General features: G+C 48.6%; 1 protein-coding gene across 5 annotated transcripts in view; it reads right to left on the bottom strand.

Annotated features, from left to right (window-relative positions):
- The window catches only part of Znf423 (zinc finger protein 423), a 324,973-nt gene that overhangs the window by 162,360 nt on the left and 140,178 nt on the right, over window positions 1-22,435 (bottom strand). The window contains exon 1 of one of the 5 annotated variants that reach the window (XM_070011963.1): window positions 18,959-19,026. The exons of the other annotated variants lie outside the window; for them this stretch is intronic. The gene's annotated coding sequence lies outside the window, so the exon portion shown is untranslated. Of the gene's footprint in view, window positions 1-18,958; window positions 19,027-22,435 lie in introns of those variants that run through there. 5 annotated transcript variants of the gene reach the window in all.

Genomic DNA, 22,435 nt, shown 5'->3' with positions numbered 1-22,435 from the left:
ACACACACACACACACACACACACACACACACACACACTATGCCAGGATGACATAAAGGGCTCCACTCTACATGGCCAAGAGGGTTAAGAAAGAAGTATAAAAGGCAGAAATTGTGCAATATGGCGCTGTTGGTTGGGTCACGTGACAGTGTTACCTACAATCTAGTGAGCATTTATTCTGTGTGGAGATTCCATTTACTTCATATCTGCCAGCCTTCAGCCTTCACCCAAAACCCTTGCAGTCAGTCCCATATGTGCCAGGACTCAGTTTTTCTTGGTTTGAGAAAGCCAATACAATGCATTTTTTTGGAGTATTTGGGGCACCCCCAAAGAGATCAGCATGTTGGTTTTTCTGCAACAAGAAGTATTCACCAAAAGGAACAACGATAAACCTGGTATAAATAACTTCAAATCAGCTCATCAAGTTTCACTGTCAAATGAGTTTCATGTGTATGCCCATGCATATACCCATTCCAGGTTTCAGGCTTTCTGGATTTCACAACTGTAAATAAAGGATACAGGTAACCCTATGGGCTAGGTACTGATGACTATCCCTTCCTTCCAGAGGAGAAAAGTAAGGTGCAGAGAAGGTAAGACCTCCATAGTCACTGATGGAGCTGAAGAGAATATAGCCAAGACCAGGCATAGTGTCCAATATCTTTAGCACAAGCTAATTAGGACCTGGAGATCGGGAGGAGGATAGTTTCATGCCAGCCTGGAGAAAAAGTAAATGAAACCTCATCTCAACAAATAAACTAAGTGTGGTGGTACACACTCATGATCCTATGCCGAAGTCCTAGGTAGGAGGATCTCAAGTCTGTGTCCAGTCCCAGGCAAAAAGCATGAGATTCTTTCTGAGAGAAAGCAAAAAGGATTGAAGAGGGGACTCAAGTGGCAGAGCCCCTGCCTAGCAAGTCCAAAGTGTTAGTTAAAGCTGAGAGGAAAGAAGAGGAGAGGAGAGAGGAGGAGAGGAGAGGAGAGAAGAGGAGAGAGGAAAGGAAAGGAAAGGAAAGGAAAGGAAAGGAAAGGAAAGGAAAGGAAAGGAAAGGAAAGGAAAGGAAAGGAAAGGAAAGGAAAGGAGAAAGGAGAAAGGAGAAAGGAGAAAGGAGAAAGGAAAGGAAAAGGAAAGGAAAGGAGAAAGGAAAGGAAAGGGAGCCAGGCACTGGTGGTTCATGCCTATAATCCTAGCTACTCAGAAGACTGAAAGCTGAGGAACTCAGCTCAAAGCCAGCCAAGGCAAGAAAGTCCATGAGATTCTTAACTCCAATTGACCACTAGAAAACTAGAAGTAGATCTGTGGTTCAAAGTGTACCCATGGCTCAAAACGGTAGAGTGCTAGCCTTGAGCAAAAAAGCTCAAAGACAGTGCCCAGGCCCTGAAAAAGCTTAGGGACAGTGCCCAGGCACTAAGTTCAAATGCCATAACCAACAACAACAACAAAAAAAAACGGGGGGGGGGATAAGGGAAGTGAAGGGAAGTAAGAGGAAAAAAGAGAAAGAAAGAAAAAAGAAAGAAGGAAGGAAGCAAGGAAGGAAGGAAGGAAGGAAGGGAAAGAAAGAAAGAGAAAACAAGAAAGAAAGAAAGAAAGAAAGAAAGAAAGAAAGAAAGAAAGAAAGAAAGAAAGAAAGAAAGAAAGAAAGAAAGAAAGAAACAAAGAAACAAAGAAAGAAAGAAACAAAGAGGGCTGGGAAGGTGGCTCAGTGGTAGCTTCACTTGCATGCCTGAGGCCCTGGGTTCGATTCCTCAGCACCACATAAGCAAAAAGAAAAAAGCTGGAAGTGGCGCTGTGGCTCAAGTGGTAAAGTGCTAGACTTGAGCTGAAGAGCTGAGGGACAGCACCAAGGCCCAGAGTTCAGGCCCCACAACTGGACCCAAAAAAAGAAAGAAAGAAAGAAAGAAAGAAAGAAAGAAAGAAAGAAAGAAAGAAAGAAAGAAAGAAAGAAAGAAAGAAAGAAAGAAAGAAAGAAAGAAAGAAAGAAAGAAAGAAAGAAAGAAAGAAAGAAAGAGAGAGAGAGAGAGAAGAAGGAAGGATGGAAGGAAGGAAGGAAGGAAGGAAGGGAGGGAGGGAGGGAGGGAGGGAGGGAGGGAGGAAGGAAGGAAGGAAGGAAGGAAAGAAAAGAAACAAAGAGAGAGAGGAAGGAAGGAAGGAAGGAAGGAAGGAAGGAAGGAAGGAAGGAAGGAGCCACAACTGAAGTACTAAACCAAAGTGCTGAGTTCAAGAGCTTCCTACAGTTGGGGAGAGGGGCCCAGTGGAGCAACAAAGAATGTCCCTCAACCCTCCAGTGCCATGGCCTCTCTGGGACAGTATAGAAGCCAGTCCCACCAGGAGGCGCCCCACCTGGAGGCCACCCACACCCTGGTACCATTCCCCCACACCACAGGGCCCATGCTTGGGTCCAGGAGCTCAGCAGTGCTTTCCACAGCAGGTAGGGCTCACCACCCCACCCTGGTAGCCAGGTAATTACTCCCCACCTGACCCATATCATCTTACCTACAACAAATATGCTAACCACATCCCCAGCCCAAGAGAAACAACAAACCACAGCAAAATCCCACTTAGCAGAGGCTGCAGCTTCCAGACAAAAAGGACAGAGACCTCATCTCTTCTAAAGGATCCTGGCACCCTACAGCCCTCAGCTACCCCTGCCTTATCTCCAATTCCTCTTTCATTGGTATTTGTTTTAGAACTGCAGGAAAGGTTCCTACCTAGGCAGAATCCTGATGTCCATTAACAAACAACTGCATGGTCATTTAGAGGTACCAAGACACACCCACCATGTCAGGCACTGGTGGCTCACACCTGTAATCCTCGGTACTCAAGAGACTGAGTTCAGAGGATCAAGACCAAGCAAGGAAATCTGTGAGACTCTTATCTCCAACTGACCATCAAAAAGCCAATAGTGGAGGTACAGCTCAAGTGGTAGAGTACCCACCTTAGGTGAAAAACTCAGGCCCTGAGTTCAAGCCCTAGTTCACACACACACACACACACACACACACACACACACACACACACACACACACACACACACACACACACACACACACACACACACACACACACACACACCAGCATGAGGAACAGCATTGTCCAGTACCACCCTAACCAAAGCTGTCCTAGACTTAGATTTAAGAAACATAAGAGAAACTCTTGCGATGAGCAAAACCTCAGTTACTGCTCCCGGGTCTCTCAGCACTGGTTTCTAATTAAAATTTAAAGCAGGCATATTTCTTCAGAAAGGCAATTAGATTGGAAGACTAAACTGAGGGGCCAAACCACATGTGTGTGAACACATAGGAACACAGGTGCACACCTACATATTTATGTATCCACACACACCTCTATGAACACAGGGCATATATGTGCACATTTGTATGTTTATATGTACCTATATATGAATATAGGACACACATGTCCCTAAACATTGATACACATGTGTGTGAACATATGGACAGACATGTATATACCTGCATGCTTTTCCATGTTTGCACGCACATGTGTGACCATATGGCTATGTAATGCATACCTGAATGCACATGCATGTGCATATGTGCATTAACCACAGAACACATGTGCATATATCTGTACATGCATCTCCACATGTGTAAAGAGGCACAACTGAAGTCCTTGCATATCCCCTCTTGGGATTTAGCTGTCTGCTGAGCAAAAGGACAGAGAAATTAGTATTAAACATGGTCTGAGATTCCTGCTCTTTCCTTTTGTGAGCAGAGAACCAAGAAAGAGAGTGAGTGGGAAGAGGACTCAGCTGTCCCTGCCATCAGCTCAGGCCTCTCTGGTACCTCTTATCACCCATTTTGTGCCTAAGGGATCTGTGGTATGTGGCCTTGGTGGGCAGCAGCCAGCGTGTGACATTAGAGAATCACAAACTGGCCACGTGGACGTATTGCATCACATTCCACATGCTCATAGTGGGGTGTCCACATCTCCAGTGAGAACAGGGAGATCTGAAAGGTTACCACATTCTACAGGAGTCACCAAGCCAATCGGGGCAGATTCTTCCCCCTGAACCACTAGATAGGAAGGAACGAGGCTGGATTCAGGGATCCTGGAGGTGAAACGGGATGAAGGGGAAGTAGAGGCTAACAGACCCATGGAGAAACCCTTCTTCTAGAGGTGCTCAAGAGTGGACCTTAGCAACGGCTGAGGCTCCGAGTCCTTGGAACTGCCTAGAAGACAAGAGGGGAGTTTCCTTCAGTAAATCTCTGTCTCAGGAAGGGACTGAGTTCCAGAAGTTCAGCCACTCCCAGGATCCTCTCCTACTGGAGCAATGGCCAGCACTGGGACTACCTGCCCCCACCCCACCCTGCCATCCGCCAGCCCTTCAGCCAGGACTGGCACATCGACACACAGGCTGCACGGCCGCCACAGCGCTGCCACCGCCCCGCCTCCTCCAGCTGCCTTTGCGCCGGCTGCCGCCGCTGCTCATTTCCAGGCAAATGTTCTAGTTAATTAAAACACACCCAAGTGCTCACACGCACATAAAGCCAAGCTGCAAAATCTGCTCTACCAAACAGCAGCGCTTCTCCTCCAGCCTGGGATGGATGGGGGCCAGGGAAGGTTCTAAAGCTGATGTCACTGGCACCCAAGCTTTGCTCTTACCATCCTGACTGCTCGCATACTTACCTACATGCAAATACACACATACAGGCCTGTACACAAACACACATGCCTGCTGGGCACCTCCACACCTGTGCCTGTGTGTACCTGCAAGACACCTGCAGTGCATATGTGCATGTATTGTCTGGATACAGTCACATCCACACAGGCCCCACACACAAACCTATACATACAACATGCATGCACACGTGCTTACGCATGTATGGGCACATACTCCATGGTTCTTCCTCCTCCAAGAAGCCTTCTCTGACCGACAAGCAGGATTCTGAGGAGACTGAAAAGCACCAGCAAGTACGGGCAGGACCTCCTGCCCTGCTACTTGGAGAATCCACATTCTCAGACCTGGAGTGGGCAAATGAGGTGAGGTCTGTGGTAATCTGGCAGGAAGTAGAATCGATCACCTACTAGCATCCTGCTGTAAGAAGGAAGCGGAGAGGGATCTGGCCGTCTAGCCTTCCTAAGACAGGCACAGAGTGTCACACAGGAAGGTGACTTCAGGCAAAACATGCCAGTAAGGGGCAGCAATGGTTTCCTGGCAAGCATGTTCCCTATACTGGACATCCATGTACATCACCTCTGTAGGAACCATGAGCAACAGCTTTCTTGCCCTTATAAAAACTGGACCAAGCCAGGGCCAGCAATCCATGCTTGTAATGCTAGCTACCCAGGAGGCTGAGATCTGAGGATCGCAGTTCAAAGCCAGCCCAGGCAAGAAAGTCCGTGAAACTCTTATCTCCAATAAACCACCAGAAAACCAGAAGTGGCGCTGTAGCTCAAGTGGTAGAGCGCTAGCCTTGAGCTGAAGAGCTGAGGGACAGTGCTCAGGCCCAGCCCAGAGTTCAAGCTCCACGACCAACCAAAAAAAAAAAAAAAAAAGTAAGAAGCCCAGGAAGGAAAGTCCATGTAACTCTATCTTCCATTAACCAGCAAAAAGCCAGAAGTAGAGTCATGGCTCCACTTGAGCAAAATATCTAAGGGACAGGCACCCAGGCCCAGAGTTTAAGTCCAAGTACTGGCACAAAACAAAATAAAACAGGCAGGGCACTGGTAGCTCATATCTGTAATCCTAGCAACTCAAGAGTCTGAGATTGAGGTTTGAAGCCAGCCCAGGGCAGAAAAGTCTGTTAGTCTCTTATCTCTAATTAACTACCAGAAAACTAAAAATGGTGCAGTGACTCAAAGTGGTAGAGTGTTAGAGTTGAGCAGAAAAAGACCAAAGACAGCACCCAGGCCCTGGGTTCAAGCCCGTGACTAGCCAAAAAAAAAAAAAAAAAAAAAGCTGGTAGTGTAAGTGTGGCTCAATTGATAGAGTGCCAACCTTGAGTGAAAAAGTTAGGTGAAAGCACACAGGCCCTCAGTGCACAGGCCCTGAGCTGAGGCCCCAGTAACAACATACACACACAAAAATAATACAAAGATTGGACCACTTGGAGTCTCAGACCGGGTATGGCAAGGATTTCTGTTTGAGGACACAGGGCCAGCTGTGCTGGATACCTCAAACCACATCACAAGGGCAGCTGACCTTCTAACTCATGCTCCAGGGATGCAGGGAGCAGACGGCGTATGGAGGGGTGTCAGGAAGAGTATAGTTGGTCTCTGAGGTCACAGCCAGCCACTCACAAGGTGAGTCCAATAGTGTGGGCATCACCTGGAGCTGGTGGGAAAGGCAGTTTGGGGCTCCACCTGGATCTGCTTCATTTTACATATAGCACTAGATACTATATTAAAAATGAAATAAGCCAGGGCACTGGAGGCTCACATCTATAATCCTAGCTGCTCAAGAGGATGGCTGTTTGAAGCCAGTCCAGGCAGGAAAGTCCATCAGACTCTTATCTCCAATTAACCAGCAAAAAGACAGAAGTGGAGGTATGACTCAAGTGGTAAGAGCACCAGCCTTGAACAAAAAAGAGCCAAGTGAAAGTGTGAGACGTGAGTTCGAGTTCAAGCCCCATTACCAGCAGGGAAGGGAAGGGAAGGGAAGGAGAGGGGAGGGGAGGGGAGGGGAGGGAAGGGAAGGGAAGGGTTCCCATCCCCCTCTGGATTTACACGTTTTATTTGTCAACAACTACTAAGTTTTGGGGACAAAAACACTACACCTGTTTTGACCTGGTTGCTGTAGTCAAGGCACTCTGAATGCTGTATTGGGTATGGTTGGAATAGGGAGAGTAGCAGGGGAGGAAATGGCCAGCCTGGAGGAGAAGGTGACAGTGACAAGAGCAGGTGGCTAGCTTCAGATGACCAGAAAGAATTAAAACACACAATCTGAGGTTGTAACTGGCCTCCTCCCCTGTCCAATTCTGTGTTCCTCATCTATATTCTCCCTCTCCTCACCCTAATACCAAAGTTCACAGAATTTGTCCATCCTTCCATCTGTCCATCCTTCCATCTGTCCATCCAGCTGCTCACTTTCACCACTTCCCCACCATATTTTGTCTGTTAAAATCAAATGTGAGAGTATCACTCAAATAGTAGAGTGAAAGCCCAAGTATTGGTATATACATGCACGCATGCACAAACAACAGCCTGGAGAGCTAGTAGTCTATAGGACATCCAACAGAGGCAATGTGGGTTATCCAAGATGATTTCTGTTGTCCCACAGAGACCCTAGGATTTGGCTGTGGGGCCCTGAGTGCTAATCTCTATTATTTATTAAATGAGTGAATGAATGAATGAAAAAAAAAAACCATGAGGATTTGACATGAGACAAAAAAAACCAATAGACATTACACAGAATGTTCAGAGATGCCAGTGAGGGCTGGCTCAAAAAGCCTGGCCAGCTGGGCACCAGTGGCTCACGCCTATAATCCTAGCTACTCAGGAGGCTGAGAACTGAGGATCACAATTCAAAACCAGCCCAGCAGTTAAGTCTGTGCCATCATCTGGAAAAGCACAGCCTTTGAAGACTGTAAGTACCAAGGAAGACCAAGGCCAATGGACTGAGAACTGTCCAAGAAATTCCAGACCGTCAGCTCTGTGAGCCCGTGGTCTTAGGAAAGCATCCGTCCTCAGCAGGTGATCAAAAGGCTCACCTAAATCTGGAGTCCAAGCCTCAGCCAAACAAAGCAGAAAAAGCTGCATGAGGAAACCCAAGATCCAAGTTGCAATGAGAAAGGAAGCTAGAAGTGAAGGGGGGTTTGGGGGGAAATGGCCTAACAGCAAAGGTGCCTGTGACCCTGAGTCATGGCAGCAGCATCGACTCCAGTGTGGAGAAAATATAATCTACAAACATCCAGACTTAGCTACTCCTAGGTTTGAATGGAAAATGAGACATGAGTTCCCTTTAGGCAGCTTGCTTTTTCCTCTGGTCAAGAGAGCTTTGGTCTCTGAAAGAGGGGAGAAAACGTCTTGGTTTTTTTTTGTTTATTTGTTTTGTTTTGTTTTTGGCTGGTCATGGGGCCTGAACTCTGGGTTTGGGCGCTGTCCCTCAGCTCTTCAGCTCAAAGCTAGTGCTCTACCACTTGAGCCACAGCGCCACTTTTGGTTTTCCTGCTTATGTGGTGCTGAGAACCCAGGGCCTCATGCATGCAAGGCAAGCGCTCTACCTCTGAGCCACCTTCCCAGCCCAGTGGGTTTTAACACTGTCTAGTTCATATGGGTGATAAAGCCAACAGGGCAGATTTACAAACCTTGTGCTAGAAGTGCAGCCTGAGAGGATAACCAACCAGCAGGGTGTGTGCCGCTCAGGGAACCTCAGATCAGATCATCCACACCAGAACACACACACACACACACACACACACACACACACACACACACACACACTGTGATGGCTACTCAGCTCACTCTGCCAGGAGGGCAGCCACCACCCTCAGTGCCCACCCATGCTTCTGTGCAGGGACTGGAACTTCCCAACCTCTGTGCTTTTCGACCTTTGTAACGCTATGATTTTCAAATGTTACAATTCTAACACCTCTCCTCCAAACTCTATCCTCCATCTCTGCAGGCCTCTGAATCCCTCCTTTACACCTTCCTGCTTCTCCTCCTCTAAGTCCTACTTCTTCCTCTGGTCACTGCTTTCCTCTGACAAGCCGGCCAGGACTGTGGGTTCCTATCCCTTCAGCCTCCTTATCTTGGCCTCCACATCTGGCCTGCGCTTCTCCTTAGCCTCCCTCATTCTGCCCTTTTCTCTCAGCCCCTTCTCCATCTCTCTCCTCCAACCCCACTCTCTACCACAAGAGAGGGGAGCCAGGATACATTTGCTCCAGGCTTGGTGGGGCTCACTGGGCCTTCCAAGTCCCACTCCACCTGCTCAGAAAAGGAGGCTGAGGGAAGGCCAGCCCTGGGGGCAAGTCATGGGCTGTCAGCCGGTCCCTCAAGCCATACATTCAGAGCCAGGTGCTGGAGCCAGGCTGAGCCTGCCAGCTCCCTTCCCCTCCCTCAGCAGCAACTGTCCTGGTCTAGGATCCCAGGAGGCACACTGCAGCTGGCCAGAACAGAAACTGACAGATGGGACATGGCCCTGAGCACAGCAGTAGGGCCTGGGAGGCAGAAGACGAGGTGGGAGGCTCGTGGGGTGCCAACCCACAGAAGCAGGAGGGGGCACGCAGACTGCTCGGGCTCAGAACATGATCGTCCCTGCCTCACTGCAGAATCTTGAACAAATTATCAAACTGTTTTGAGCCTCGGATTCTGAGTCTGTGAAATGGGAATGGAGGACATGACACCTACCTCATGGGTGAGGGTGAAAGGGGGTTTATTATCATGAGGATGACTGTATCTGAGCTTTATGTTGGCAGCTCTGAGTAGGTGTCCACCACCAATAGCCAGGGCCCTGCCCTGCTGGGCATTTAAGGAAGCGCCCCAGGAAGAAAGAGGTCATGCCCTGGGCCACACTGCTGGTCCTGATATCTGTCTGAATCCTCAAAAATTCCTGTCTGTGGACAAGGAGCAAAGGTGCTTGGTGTCTACCACAACTATGCTATGTAACCTTTCACCCAACAAGCACTTGCTTGGGTGTTCTGTGTGCCACCAACAGAGTACTCAGTGGTGACCAAGCCCAACGTGGCCCTCGAAGAATTCACCACCTCATATGGTTTAAAAAAAGATACACACACACACCACACACACACACACACACACACACACACACACACACACCACACACACACACACACACACACACACACACACACACACAGAGCATGCAAATGTACAGTCACTGCTGGGGTTAGAGCTACAAAGAATTCAAGAGCGGGTACATCTTTACACCCTATCCTGCTAGTATTGGAGCTTGAACCCAGGACCTGAACACTTAACTTCACACAAGGCTGGCACTCTACTACTTGAATCACAGCTCTATTTCAGACTTTTTGCTGGTTAATTGGAGATGAGTCAGTATAAACTGACTTTCCTGCCTAGGTTGGCCTTGAATTGTGGTCCTCAGATCTCTGCCTCCTGAGTAGCTAGAATTATAAGAAGAGCCATCACAACTGGCTCTGGGAACATTCTTATATTCAATACAGCTCCACACAGGGTCTCCCAGTGTAACTTACTCTTGCTTCAACCCCCACTCCTACACCAAGTGGCTGGGACTACAAATGTATACCACCACACCCGGCCTTAAAAATATATTTTTCATTTTAATGAGAGTATATTTTTATACTTGAGGATTTTTTTTGGTAGGTTGTGGGCCTGGGGACTGTCCTTTTTGCTCTTTTGCACTCTACTTTGAGCCACAGCTCCACTTCCATTTTCCTGGTGGTTAGTTGGAGATGAGTCTCATGAACTTTCCTGCTCAGGCTAGCTTTGAACCATGATCCTCAGGTCTCAGCTTCCTAAGTAGCTAGGATTACAAACATGAGTCACCAGTACCCAGTTAAAACTGCAGCAATATATCAAGAATCTAAATTTAGAGCTCCAATTACCCTGGGGAAAATTAAAGAAACACTTAAAAATTATCATGTAGTTAATCAGCACAAATTCTAGACAGTGATAAAAACAGGGCAGGGACAAAGACCCCAGACTGCAGGCCAGAAACCATATATGAGCTGGTACACTGCCTGCCCATCTCCTGCTCAGACCTAGCTGGGTCTGTCTTTGGGATGGAGAGAGGGAAAGAGGAACTGAGCCCACAGAGTAGTGAGGAGTCCAATGGCCTCAGGCTACTAGGCATAGTGATAAAGCAGTGTGAATCCTTAGAAGGAGGGGGCACTGTTTCTCTCACTTCAGGGCTCGCTTTAGCTATCAAGGGTGTTTGCCTAGGACATGTGACATCTCTAATCTATGGTGGACAGCATGAGCCACAGTGGTCCACTCCCCCAGACTGTAAGATAGCTGAAAATTCCTAGTGCATAGTGACCACATAGCCACCATGTTGATGTGTCACTGTGCACTGTCCTTGAGTCTGGGATCGTGCTGGTGTAAACAAGCCTGAATTGCCATCCTAGGGCCTGGAGCACACACTGCAGTGCACAATACTTGGCAATGACTGAGATTCAGGAAATAGAGCACAAGCAGCCGTGAACAGTGCACAGTGCACAGTCCTGACAATATGTGACTGCATGACTTACTGCCTATCTATTTGCTATCCTCTGCTTTGTCATTCTTTTAGAGTGCATTCCTATCAAATAGCTTTCTGTAAGACAGTCCAGTGTGGCGACAACAGCATGTATAGACTGTGTCCTCCCACACCCTCTCTGACCAGTCCTAGGGCTTGGACTCAGGGCTGGGCACTGTCCCTGAGCTTCTTTTGCTCAAGGCTAGCACTTTAGCCACAGTGCCACTTCTGGCTTTTTCTGTTTATGTGTTACTGAGGAATCGAACCCAGGGCTTCATACATGCTAGGCAAGCACTCTACCACTAAGCCACATTCCCAGCTCTGTGTTCATCTCTCGTCTGTAGCAAGAGGCCAAGTGAAGGGACTGGTGCATGCCATCCAAGCTTGAGGAAATACATCCCATAGTGGTCACATGAGAAAGAATAGCCTAGCTGCGTTTCTCAGAGTATGTCTGTCATTTATGTGATGACTTATCTATTGCCATTCTCTCCCTTGGACTAGGAGTTCTACAGGGGAGTCTCTGGGTCTGCCTTACTTATTATTCTATGCCTGGAACTCTGAGCAGTATGTGCTCAATGAATATCTACTAAAAATGTAGTGCCTAAAAATCCTGGCACTTGACACGACTATAGTAGATCACCTCTATAATCCCAGACATCAAGGAGGTAATGATTAGGAGGATTGTGGTTCAAGGCAGAGAGTTAGTAAGACCCCCATTTCAACTAATAGCTGGGCACAGAAGCACACATTTGTAGCTCCCAGCTATTCCACAGGCATCGTAAGAGAGATCAAGGTCAGAGGTTGGCCCTAGACACAAAACACTCTCTGAAAATATACTAAAGCATAAAGGATTGAGAGCATAGCTCCAGTGGTAGATCCTCTGCCTAGCAAGGGCCAGGGCTTTGAGTTCAAACTTCAGTACAATTCATCCTGGGAGCCAGTTACCACACTGCCACAGGTTCTGCAAGGGTACCCCTATAGAGACCATAAAATCCTGGCTGAGGCCCCAGCCCTTCCTGCTCACCCGCCATTCTTGCTTTTTTTGTTGGTCGTTGGGCTTAAGCTCAGGGCCTGGGTGCTGTCCCTGAGCTCCTTTGCTCAAGGCTAGTGCTGTACAACCTTGAGTCACAATTCTACTTCCAGCTTTTTGGTGGTTCATCAGAGATAAGAATCTCACAGACATTGCTGCCCAGGCAGATCTTCAGATCTCAGCCTCCTGAGTAGCTAGATTACAGGCACAAGCCACCAGCACCTTCTTGAGCAGCTCTGAGGCTCCAACCACCTCCCTTCCAGCAACACCCAGACTTTTCTATCTGGAAGCCTTTATAACCATTTGTCCCTCAACAGAAAGATTCCCTTCTCTCTCCAGGAGATTTCTGATGCATCCCCAAGATCCAGCTCCCCTTGGAAACCCGGAAGCCACTGGCAAGGCAGCTGAGCAGAACAACGGGCAGTCTGAAGTTACCAAGCCAATGGCCCCAGCTTCTTAGCCTCCTTATGCAATCCCTGGACTAGCCTGAAACATCCATGCCCTGGGCCTGACTATGAGTTTCCCATCACCTGCCAGATCTCCCTTCTTACCCCATGGTATTTAATCCTGGAAAAGATGGTTAATACGGGGAGGAGGCACGTTCATAAAGAGTGAGCAAACACACCCTGCCTGAGGTAGGGCCTATACTCTCACCTCCCTTCACCTGGCAGAGCACCACAGCATCCCTCAGCCCCTGCCTCGTTAGTGCCTATAACATGTCCTCATAGTTTATTAACATTCACTAATAAAGCACGCACAGGCCTCCCACAATGCCAAGGGAAGCCAGGCGCAAGCAGGCGGAGTCCTCGGTCCTGTGCTCTCCCAGCACATTTTCCCCATCCGGGAACAATTAGGAAAAACTCCCTCCAGGTTATATTTAGAAGGGGGGGGGGGAAGGGGGGAAGTTTCGTCTAGTAATTTCCATTCAGTTGCACCGGACTGCCTGGCCCCACTCCCCCCAGGCCTGGCCCCACAGGGCGAGCAAGCACCTCTCTCCAACACACGGGTGGAAATGAAGCCCGGCCTCTGCCCGGCTCTGATTATGCTCGCGTTTAAAAATAAGATGTGAAAAGATGCATTATGTAAGACCTATAACACTCTCCTGCCCACCTCCGACTCCAGAATCAAAGATCAACATTTCTGCCATCAAAAGAGAATGAAAGAAAGGCAAGGACAATGAAAATAGCCTCCCAACATGAGCCGGATCAAAGGCGTGGACACAGAAAATGAGGAGCCAGGGGGGTCTTTAATTACTGCCTGCATCCTCCGAGTCATGTGGCGTGAGGGGAGAAGAAAAGTTTTGAAGGCCACCGGGTTCTGTCCTGCTGCGGCTCCTGTTTCCATCGCCAGCACCAGTTCCCGACAAACTCACGCCTTTCATTTCCCTCCCTTTTTTCCCTCCTTTTTTTCTGCCCCCCACATGCCTGACAGGACTCCCAGACTCCCCAGTGCTTGCCATCCACCAACAGAGAGAGCTCAGAGGGGACCAGAGAAGGATTGAGGCACCCTTCGAAAGCTGGCAGTCTGGGTGGGCCCCCAGCCAGTCTCCCTCCAGAAACTATCCAGAGACCAGGAGGAACCCAGGGACCCACCATGGGGGCCCACACTGCTGAACCAAGCTGACATTTTCTTTTCTTTTTTTTTCTTTTCTTTTCTTTTTTTTTTTGCAAGTCTCCCTGGTTGAGAGGGGAAAAAAAAAAACTCTTCAAATTCACATTGGGCAGGGCTCCGTGGGGCAGCAGATCAAACCTGAGAACTGGCTGTTTGAGCTCAGCGGCAGAAAAAAGGATTGCCCAGGGACTGAGCTTAAGTAGAAGCTGGATTAAACTTCAAACGCAGGCTCCTCCTTTTTCCACACAGCAGACAGTCATAGCTAAGATTGCAATGCTGACTCTAAAAACGCATTACAAATAACTTACTCTGGGCCTAGACACAGGTCTTTGTATCAAGAGGAGGAGCCAAAGAGATCACTGTAACAGAAAAGACTCATGGGTGCCCATCCTCTTGCTCCCTTGCTCTGCAGTCTAGTTGGTAGAGGTTTGGGCCAGGGAGGCCAATGAGACCCCCTCCTCCACCCTCCATAAAAACTCTCAGTCTCCTCAGTGATGGGACCCAGGTATATTCATAAACTAACCAATGCCAAGCCAGTGTGATCACAGCATCACAATAGTAGCACATTTAGAAGGTCTAATGGTTTAAATAATTAAAGCAGTAACATGCTTTCTTTTTTTTTTTTTCCTTTTGCCAGTATCAGAGTTTGCACTTTCTGGGGCTGGGAAGGTGGCTCAGTGGTAGAGCGCCTTGCATGCATGAGGCCCTGGGTTCGATTCCTCAGCACCACATAAGCAGGAAAAAAAAAAGCCAGAAGTGGCACTGTGGCTCAAGTGGTAGAATGCTAGCCTTGAGCTGAAGAGCTGAGGGACAGCGCCCAGACCCAGAGTTCAGGCCCCACGACCGGACCCAAAAAACCCCAAGAGTTTGCACTTTCTTGTTTGTTTGCTTGGCTGATACTCTACCAACTTGAGCCATACTGCCAGCCTAGCATTTTGCTGGTAAATTGGAGGTGGAGTCTGGGGTTTCCTGCCCAGGTTGGCTTCAAGTTATGATCCTTCAGATCTCAGCCTCCTGAATAGCTAGGATTATAGGCATGAACCACTATCATACCTGGCTCAAGCGCTAACACTCTTACACACACACACACACACACACACACACACACACACACACACACACACACACACACACACACACACACACACACACACACACACATATATCCCACATGGAGTGCAGCTGTGTTATTCACATGATAAAAAACTCCTTAAGAAAGAAAACTTCAGACACTCACAGTACCACAGGTGGTGTGGCTGGTGGGAAGCAGAATTGATACTGGGTAGCCTGGAGGTCCAATTCCCTGGGGAAGGAGGAGGCCTTCCTAGCTGGCTTCCCACAGCAGGCCCAGCAGGCAGCCCAAGCACTTGGCTAAGGAACTCAGGCACAAAGGCTTTAGAAGTTTGGGTGTAAGTCTAGGAAAGGCTATGCTTCAACCATGTGTTGATTCCCCAAGAGGACATGTTAAGAGGCAACAAGGGGTGGGGGGGGTGGGGGGGAGAGGGCTCCACCCACAAGTAGACCAAAGCCCTCTTTGCTAGAGTGGGCTCCAGAGAGAAGAATGGGCTCATCTCATCTCTCTTTCTTTTCTTCTTACATGGTTTGGGCCTTGTGATGTCTACTGCACTGATAGGACAATGCAGGAAGACCCTTGGCAGATGCGAGGCCTGGCTGGGCTCTCAGCTTGCCCTGTGAAGCCAAATAAAACTATTGTTTATAAACTGCCCAGTCTCGATGTGCTGCTGCACAAGCACAAGTTCAGATGACCTCAAACAGGAAGACTTGCTCCTAACTATATCTTTGTTTTTATTTATTTGTCACTATGATCACTTAGGATGTTGGCTTGAGACAGTGTGGTTCAGTTGCAAATCCTCTCTCAGCTTCCTCCACCCTCCTGAGGCCTCCTGCTCAGGCCATGGGGACCAGAACCCCTATGTGTGCTGGTCTCCACACTCATCATCTCACCAAAACCCCCATCACCTCCTAAGAGGCTTCCATGGTCAGCTTTGCAGAGACTTACAAACTGATTCATTGCTGATGATCACAGACTTGAGGTGGCAAAAGAACTTAAACACTGGACTGATGAGATACAACTCACCCATTTTCAATTCCTGGAGTAATGCCAACTCCTCAAAGACTCTTCAGGGCTTCCACCCTATCAATAATAATCATAAATTCCTTTGGGGAAAAGTGCATGCAGATTGGAAGGGTTCTAGAAGAGGCAACAATACAGTTCTGTCAGGATCTGCAGATGAGTTACCAGTGCCCGTCAGGCAGTGCCTATTGGAATTCTCTGGCACCCAGTGGGGTGAACCCACAGCAGCAGGAGAGGCAACCAGTGACAACAGAGTGAATGGAGAACAAGAGAGAAATGGAGACCCTAAAATCAGGAGATGTAGGCCTCAGGTGCAGTACAGAAGGCAGAAGAGGAAGCTACAAGCAAACTTAATGAACCCATCTCACAAGACCCGAGCCCTGGGGAGCACTTACACATAGGGCAACTTCCCTCGCAGCCAATGCTCCAGCCCAAGGCACATGGCTCTGATCAGGGTCATCGATTACTTCTTTCTCAGAAGCTGCTCACAGCTCTTTCATCTAGGCCACCGATCATCAGGAAGCAGACCCTCGTTGGGAATGATTTGCCTGGCTGAAGCAGAGGGTCCCACAGAAAGCAGTCTACAGAGCTCAGGATGGATTCTGAGACAGACTATCTTCAAAGATCCAAGAACACTTTACAATCTATCAAAAAAGATCTTTTCTGTGACACTTGTGGATAGAAAATCAGCCACCTTTGACAGGATGCTTGAGTGCTCCATTCACTCTGTTGGTATAGAACTTAGTTGGCCAATAACTCGAGCTCTGGGATCAAAGATGCATGGCTTTTCCTCTAGGCCCTGGCATGTTCCTAGGTGAGCACACCAGTGAACACCTCTGAGCCTTAGGCTCTTCATAGGTTAAAATACATAATCTTAGCCAGATGCTAGTGCCTCACCTCAGCAATCCTGGCTACTTTGAAGACTGAGATGTGAGGACCAAAATTTGAGGCTCACCTAGGCAGAAAAGTCAATGAGACGCTTATCTCCAATTACTCACTAGAAAGCTGGACATGGAAGTGTCAGGGGTCATGCTCAAGTGGCAGCACAACAGCTTGGAGTACAATAGGCAAGGGAGAGCACTGAAGTCCTGAGTTCAAACCCCAGAACAGATTAGATAGATAGATAGATAGATAGATAGATAGATAGATAGATAGATAGATAGATAGATAGATAGATAGTAGAGATCTAGATGTATAAATATGTAGAGATATAGATATATTCACCAAAGAACATGTCTGGGCAGCCTAAACAGCTCATTCCCACATGACATGCTCCAAAGCATTATTAGGAATGGATCCCCACAATGTCCTACCATGCTCAAGATTCTACCACCAGAAGTGCTAATAACAAAATAAATAAATAAGGCTTGACAGGTCCATTTCCCAAGTGTGCCTGCTCATGGTCTGCACTACCCAGCCTTGCCTAAAGCACACAGAGGTTGAAGCATCAGCATCCCTGTATAAGCAAGTGGTTCAATGGGAACAAGGACTATCATCACATATTTGCATAAAGGGCCATTTACTTCATGGCATGAATAACCATATATGAGATATTAAACAGAAAAGATAAAGACTAGATACATGAGCTGGGGTCAGAGAGGAGGCTAGCACAGGTCATGCCAATACATAGCCTATCCAGACAGAGAGAAATGCTTAGCATGCACCTGGTGCTGAGGGCTGGGAATGGCTGCCCCCAACCCATTTCCGATGCAGAGCACATCACAGGTGAGCTCCCCTTCTTGTGGGCTGGAAGAGGAAGCAAGCAGGCTTTCTCCCTCTCCGTCTCCTCTCCAGCAGAATCCCAGCATGCATCCTGGTACACAGGGCCAAGGGGTCCGCCTCAGGAAATGACCCATACAAACCAAAGTGGAGCAAACCAGGAGTTCTGTCCCAGGTTAGCGCCAGGTGAGGATGGGATCTGGTCAGCTGGACACAGTGGCTATCACCAAGAACCCACACCTGAACCCAGGCTGACCCCCAGGGCAGATGCCAGAGAGGCTCTACAGACACCTCATCCATCTTGCTGGAAGCACAGAAGCTGAGTCGCCCAGCCACACAGAAGGCAGGCCTGAGAAAGGGATGAAGATGGGGGGAGGGAGAGGCTGAATTCCTGGGGTGGACAATGCTTTGAGGATGAGCCGACATCCCTCTCTGAGAACACACAGAGAAAATGTCACTTTCGGGTCTGTGAATGTACAAAACTCTGCTAAGATGAGAAACTGAGAGTCAGGGAAGATTCTTTGTCCATCTTCACAAAAGCAGAGATTGTCTCCTACAGCTGGGACTCAAGCTTTGCCTAGTCTGTGCCTGGTACACAGTAGGTACTTAATAAATATTTCTTAAACAAATGAGTGAAAAATAATCACGGAATCCCCTGCGAGCTCCACAAAAGCAAAGCCTGTGATTTATTCACTTGCTTCTGAGTGCGTAAGAGTTCATGAATAAATTAGTGAATGAAAACAATAATAGTTAATATTTAAGTGCTTACCAGGAGCCAAACACTGCTCTGAGCACTTTACACGAATTAACGCATTTAATTCTCACAACAACCCTATGTGGTACACAGTATTTAGTTCCATTGCACAGATGAGGAGACCGGAGCACAGAAAACAAGGTAACTTGCCTGACATCATACAAACCATACAGTACACAAGAAGCATAATTGGGCATAACTGGGATCAGCATCCACTTAGGAGCTCAGGTCTGCCTGTGTGAGGATAAAGTTCAAAGAATGTTTATGGATGACTATAGTAGAATGGGCCATATCCAGCATCCATCCTATCTTCCTAGAGTAACCCCCCCCCGCCCCGTGATTCCAATACCCCAAACAGTACTGCACCCCCAGTCACAGAAATTAGTTTACTAATGGACACAGGATTGATCTAAGCCAATCAGTGTGATTCCTGAGAACACATTACACTACAGGAAAGAAATGCTCCACCTGGGCAAGGATATGAGCTTAGAGCCAGGTACCCAGGTTATTATTGTTATTATTGCAAGGCCAAACTGAGCACCAGCTCAAAGAAGAAACGGGTATTAAAGAAAGATCCACCACCCAGATTCCCCGGGGTGCTGGATTCCAAAAACCTGACTCCAGAGTTGTCAAGGTGGCTTTCCACCTCCTGTTGCTTTGGGAGCAGGAGGCCCAATCTGGCCCAGTCTGGCTGGCCTCTCCCCAGGCTCCTTTGAAGTGCCCAGCATGGGGTGGGCTGGAAGGAAACCAGGACCACAAGGCTGGCTGTGGCCCCACCTACCCGCCCCCACCTCCTCATTGTACAGCCTGACTAGGCCTTTGTTGCCTAAGCCCAGGCAGGGGACAACCAGGGACCTAGCTTCATTATGTGCCTGACCTCAGGCAAGCCTCCTCCCACCCGGGGTGGAAGGTTAATGTGGCTGCCCGCCATGCAGGCCTGGGCCTCCCGGAGGCCTCCTCCAAGGGACAAAGGACCAGCCCCCTTTTACCTCTGCAAGCCCCAAAACAGCTGCTGGCCTGGAGAGCCCTTTCAGGAGGGGAGCTGAAGGGTCTGGAAGCCGTCGGCCTGGCTTTGAAGGCTCAGAAGTCACAGGGGGCCTCCTTTCCAAAGGCTCCTCCTCCCACCACATCGAGTAGACAAAGCTCAGGGGGAACCACCCAAAGGCTGGTGCAGGAATGCCGGCAGTCTGGGGACTGGAAGCCAGCCCACACTTTTCCTTGGCCCTTCCACATTCTCCATGCTCAGGACCCTGCTTCCAAGCAAGGCTAGTTTCAGCCCCAAGGTGAGAGGCAATCAATAAGCCAAATAAAATCAGTCCCGTTCTCGCTAGATTCCTCAGTCACCTGGTTTCTGGGTACAGAACTGTCATCCATCCAAGAGATTGCTGGGATACACCAGCTCCAAGAAGGAGGGAGAGCCATGGTATAGGGGGAAAGGGGACAAATGCATGATTTTTTAAAGTCCTGCTGAATCATGGCTTCACCTTCCAATAGACGGCCTCTTTTCCAAATGCTAATTACCCAACCAAGTGGAATCTAGAAGCAGAAGCCACACATAGGGGAGAAATCACTTAGAAGGCTGGGACCAATTGCTTCCTTTATACAATATCAACTTATTTAGGACCTGGGCTTGGCATGTGCAATGGACACACAGGTTTACTAAGAACTGATTTTAATTGAAAAGACACCAAGGAAATCTTTTGGAGTGTTTTATTTGCTCAAGATCCTGTGGCCAGCACTCCTGGGCTCAGGAAGCAGCAAGCAGTGGCTGAGCCATGAAGTGAGTGTGCGTGTGCCAGAGTTTATGTGGTCACTCGTGTTTTGAAGCAGGTGTGTGCCAGCGTGTGTGCCCGAACAAAAGGCCATCTGAAAGCTCACCTATGGGGGCAGGCAGGGGGTTGGAGCTCTTGGTCACAAGAGACGGAATGGCTTTCAAGGGACAAAAGGTAGAGGGGCACAGATGACACATACAGGCATCTGTATACGGTGACAACTGCCCGTCCCATTATGCTGTCACCCCCTGAAGCATCATTTGGGGGCATGTGTGCGCACACACGCACTGCATACGCCCGAATTGCCCTGCCTCCACATTGTCCTGCCCAGCCAGGAGACACTGAGCCCATACTCTTACAAAGACATCGATTTTCTTCCTTCCTTTCCTGTGCAAGATCAGTGGAGCTCCCAGGGTGACACATCCTTAACTTTTCAGTGCAGTTTTCTTTTCTGACTTGTTTGTTCATAATGTATGTGTGTTGTTGTTTTTTAAATGAATCTCTAATTGTGTCTTTTCTTGGCCACATACATCTCTCTGGCTTCCCCCAACCCCAAAGCGAGAAGGGTATGCACTGATTATCTGAGTGTGCAGACTGCTTAGGGGGCATCCTGAGCTTGAAGAGTGCCAGGGGGTTAGAAATTGAGGGTGTGTATTGGGGGGGTAGAGATTAATTGCCAAGAAAACACAAGGCTGTGCTGTGACTTTGATTCCATCAATTATGATTATCTCTCTCCACAGGTCTGCCAACCATCCCCCCCGACCTGGCCTCCCTTAACTTTCCTTGCCAGTCGGAATACCCCGTCAGATTCCTGGCGCTGCCATGCTACCCGCCTGGGCTCCTTCTGGGCTCTTATCAGCCTCCCCCAGTCAGCCTGGCCGGTACAGCTGTTCCAGGCCCCCAGCCCCTCACTTTATCTGCTCATGCAGACCTCGGCCTGGCAAGCAGCAGGCCCGGCGCCTGCTCCACATTCCCCAGGAAGCCGGCTGGGAACGCAGCCTCCCTGCTCCCAGGCCCTTTGAGAGTTCATTACCAGCCGGGGTCCCCCCAGCCATCAGCCAAGGTGCAGGCCGCGCCGCCCAGCCTGGCCGCCAGAGCCGCCTGCATCATTAAAACTCCAACCTTCTGAAGAGAAGAAAGAACAAAACCACAAATTTAGATTAATAAAGCATTTGTTGATTCTACAGCAATTTAGCAGGCCTCTAAGAAACCCACCAGAGACCCGCGGAGCTCCAGTAATTTTCTGTTATATTATCTTTCTTGTAAAATACTTCCCCAGACAGAGTCCCCAAAGGGGCTCAAATATCACTGTGACTAACCAAAATCAATGTGCACTCACCTATTGACATTTTTACATAGTTTTTGGATTTAGTATCCAGCCGAAAACACAATCAACTCCTCTGCCAAGGAGCCGACAGGCACTTAGCTAGCCAGCTATTAGCGTTACAAAGGAAAAAATGCTGGCACCCAGGGGAGCGGGGCGAGGCGCACTGACGTCAGGGGGTAATTGGGTGTCTGAGAGAAATTGCCAGCGGCTGGCCGGCTCCCCCGGGGGGCTGCACAAAGCTGAGCTGTAACTCTAATAAAGGAAAGGAAATTCTAGAAAAGGGGGCTTTTGCTACAAAGAAGTCCTGGCAGACACCAAAAATAGCCCATTGGAAATAAATAAATAAATGCAGCCAAAACATATAGATCTAAAAAATAAAATAAATCACTCCTCCGAGGCAGCCTTCCGGCCTCCCCTCCCCAACATCTGTGCAGGGCTCAAGGGCTCCACCCCCAGGTCCCTGCTTCTTTGGAACCCAATGGATCTCAATGCAATGGAAGGAGGTTTGCTATCTAGTTTGGCAAATCGGATGGATTTTCTGAAGAATCTAAGTTTGTAATCCCCTCTTTCCCAAAGGTAATGCCTTGTTTATTCTGAGACTCACAGGGAGAAAGGATTTCTATTGTTTGGTTTTTAGTTGTTTTTGTATGGTTTTGTGTGTTATATGTTTATGGGGGTGGGGATCAGATTTGCTCTTGGAATGCCACTTTTGCTTAATAAGAACTTAAGAGGCTCTGGCTACAGGATTTGGGTCTGGTTTAGAAAAAGTCTGTATTCTTGGAAAGTGGGTTAACTTTTCATTCTGGACTGCTGGCTCATTTACTAACCCAAGAGCTGTGGAAGAATCTGGAAAGGGTTCCCCACTTCCCCAAATGAAGGCCAAAGTCTCTAAGGAGGAAGACAGGAAATGGGGGCCCGGAGCACCCCTCTCCTTCCCAGCAGCTCCTGGGACTTGGCCCCAGGCAGCAGGGATCTAGGCCACCCTGGGGAGT

This window comes from Dipodomys merriami, unplaced genomic scaffold (genome assembly GCF_024711535.1).
Source record: "Dipodomys merriami isolate MVZ:Mamm:240054 unplaced genomic scaffold, mDipMer1.0.p SCAF_85, whole genome shotgun sequence".
NCBI lineage: Eukaryota > Metazoa > Chordata > Mammalia > Rodentia > Heteromyidae > Dipodomys > Dipodomys merriami.
Note: the sequence above shows the minus strand (reverse complement) of the source record. Positions and strands in the feature narration are given on the sequence as shown.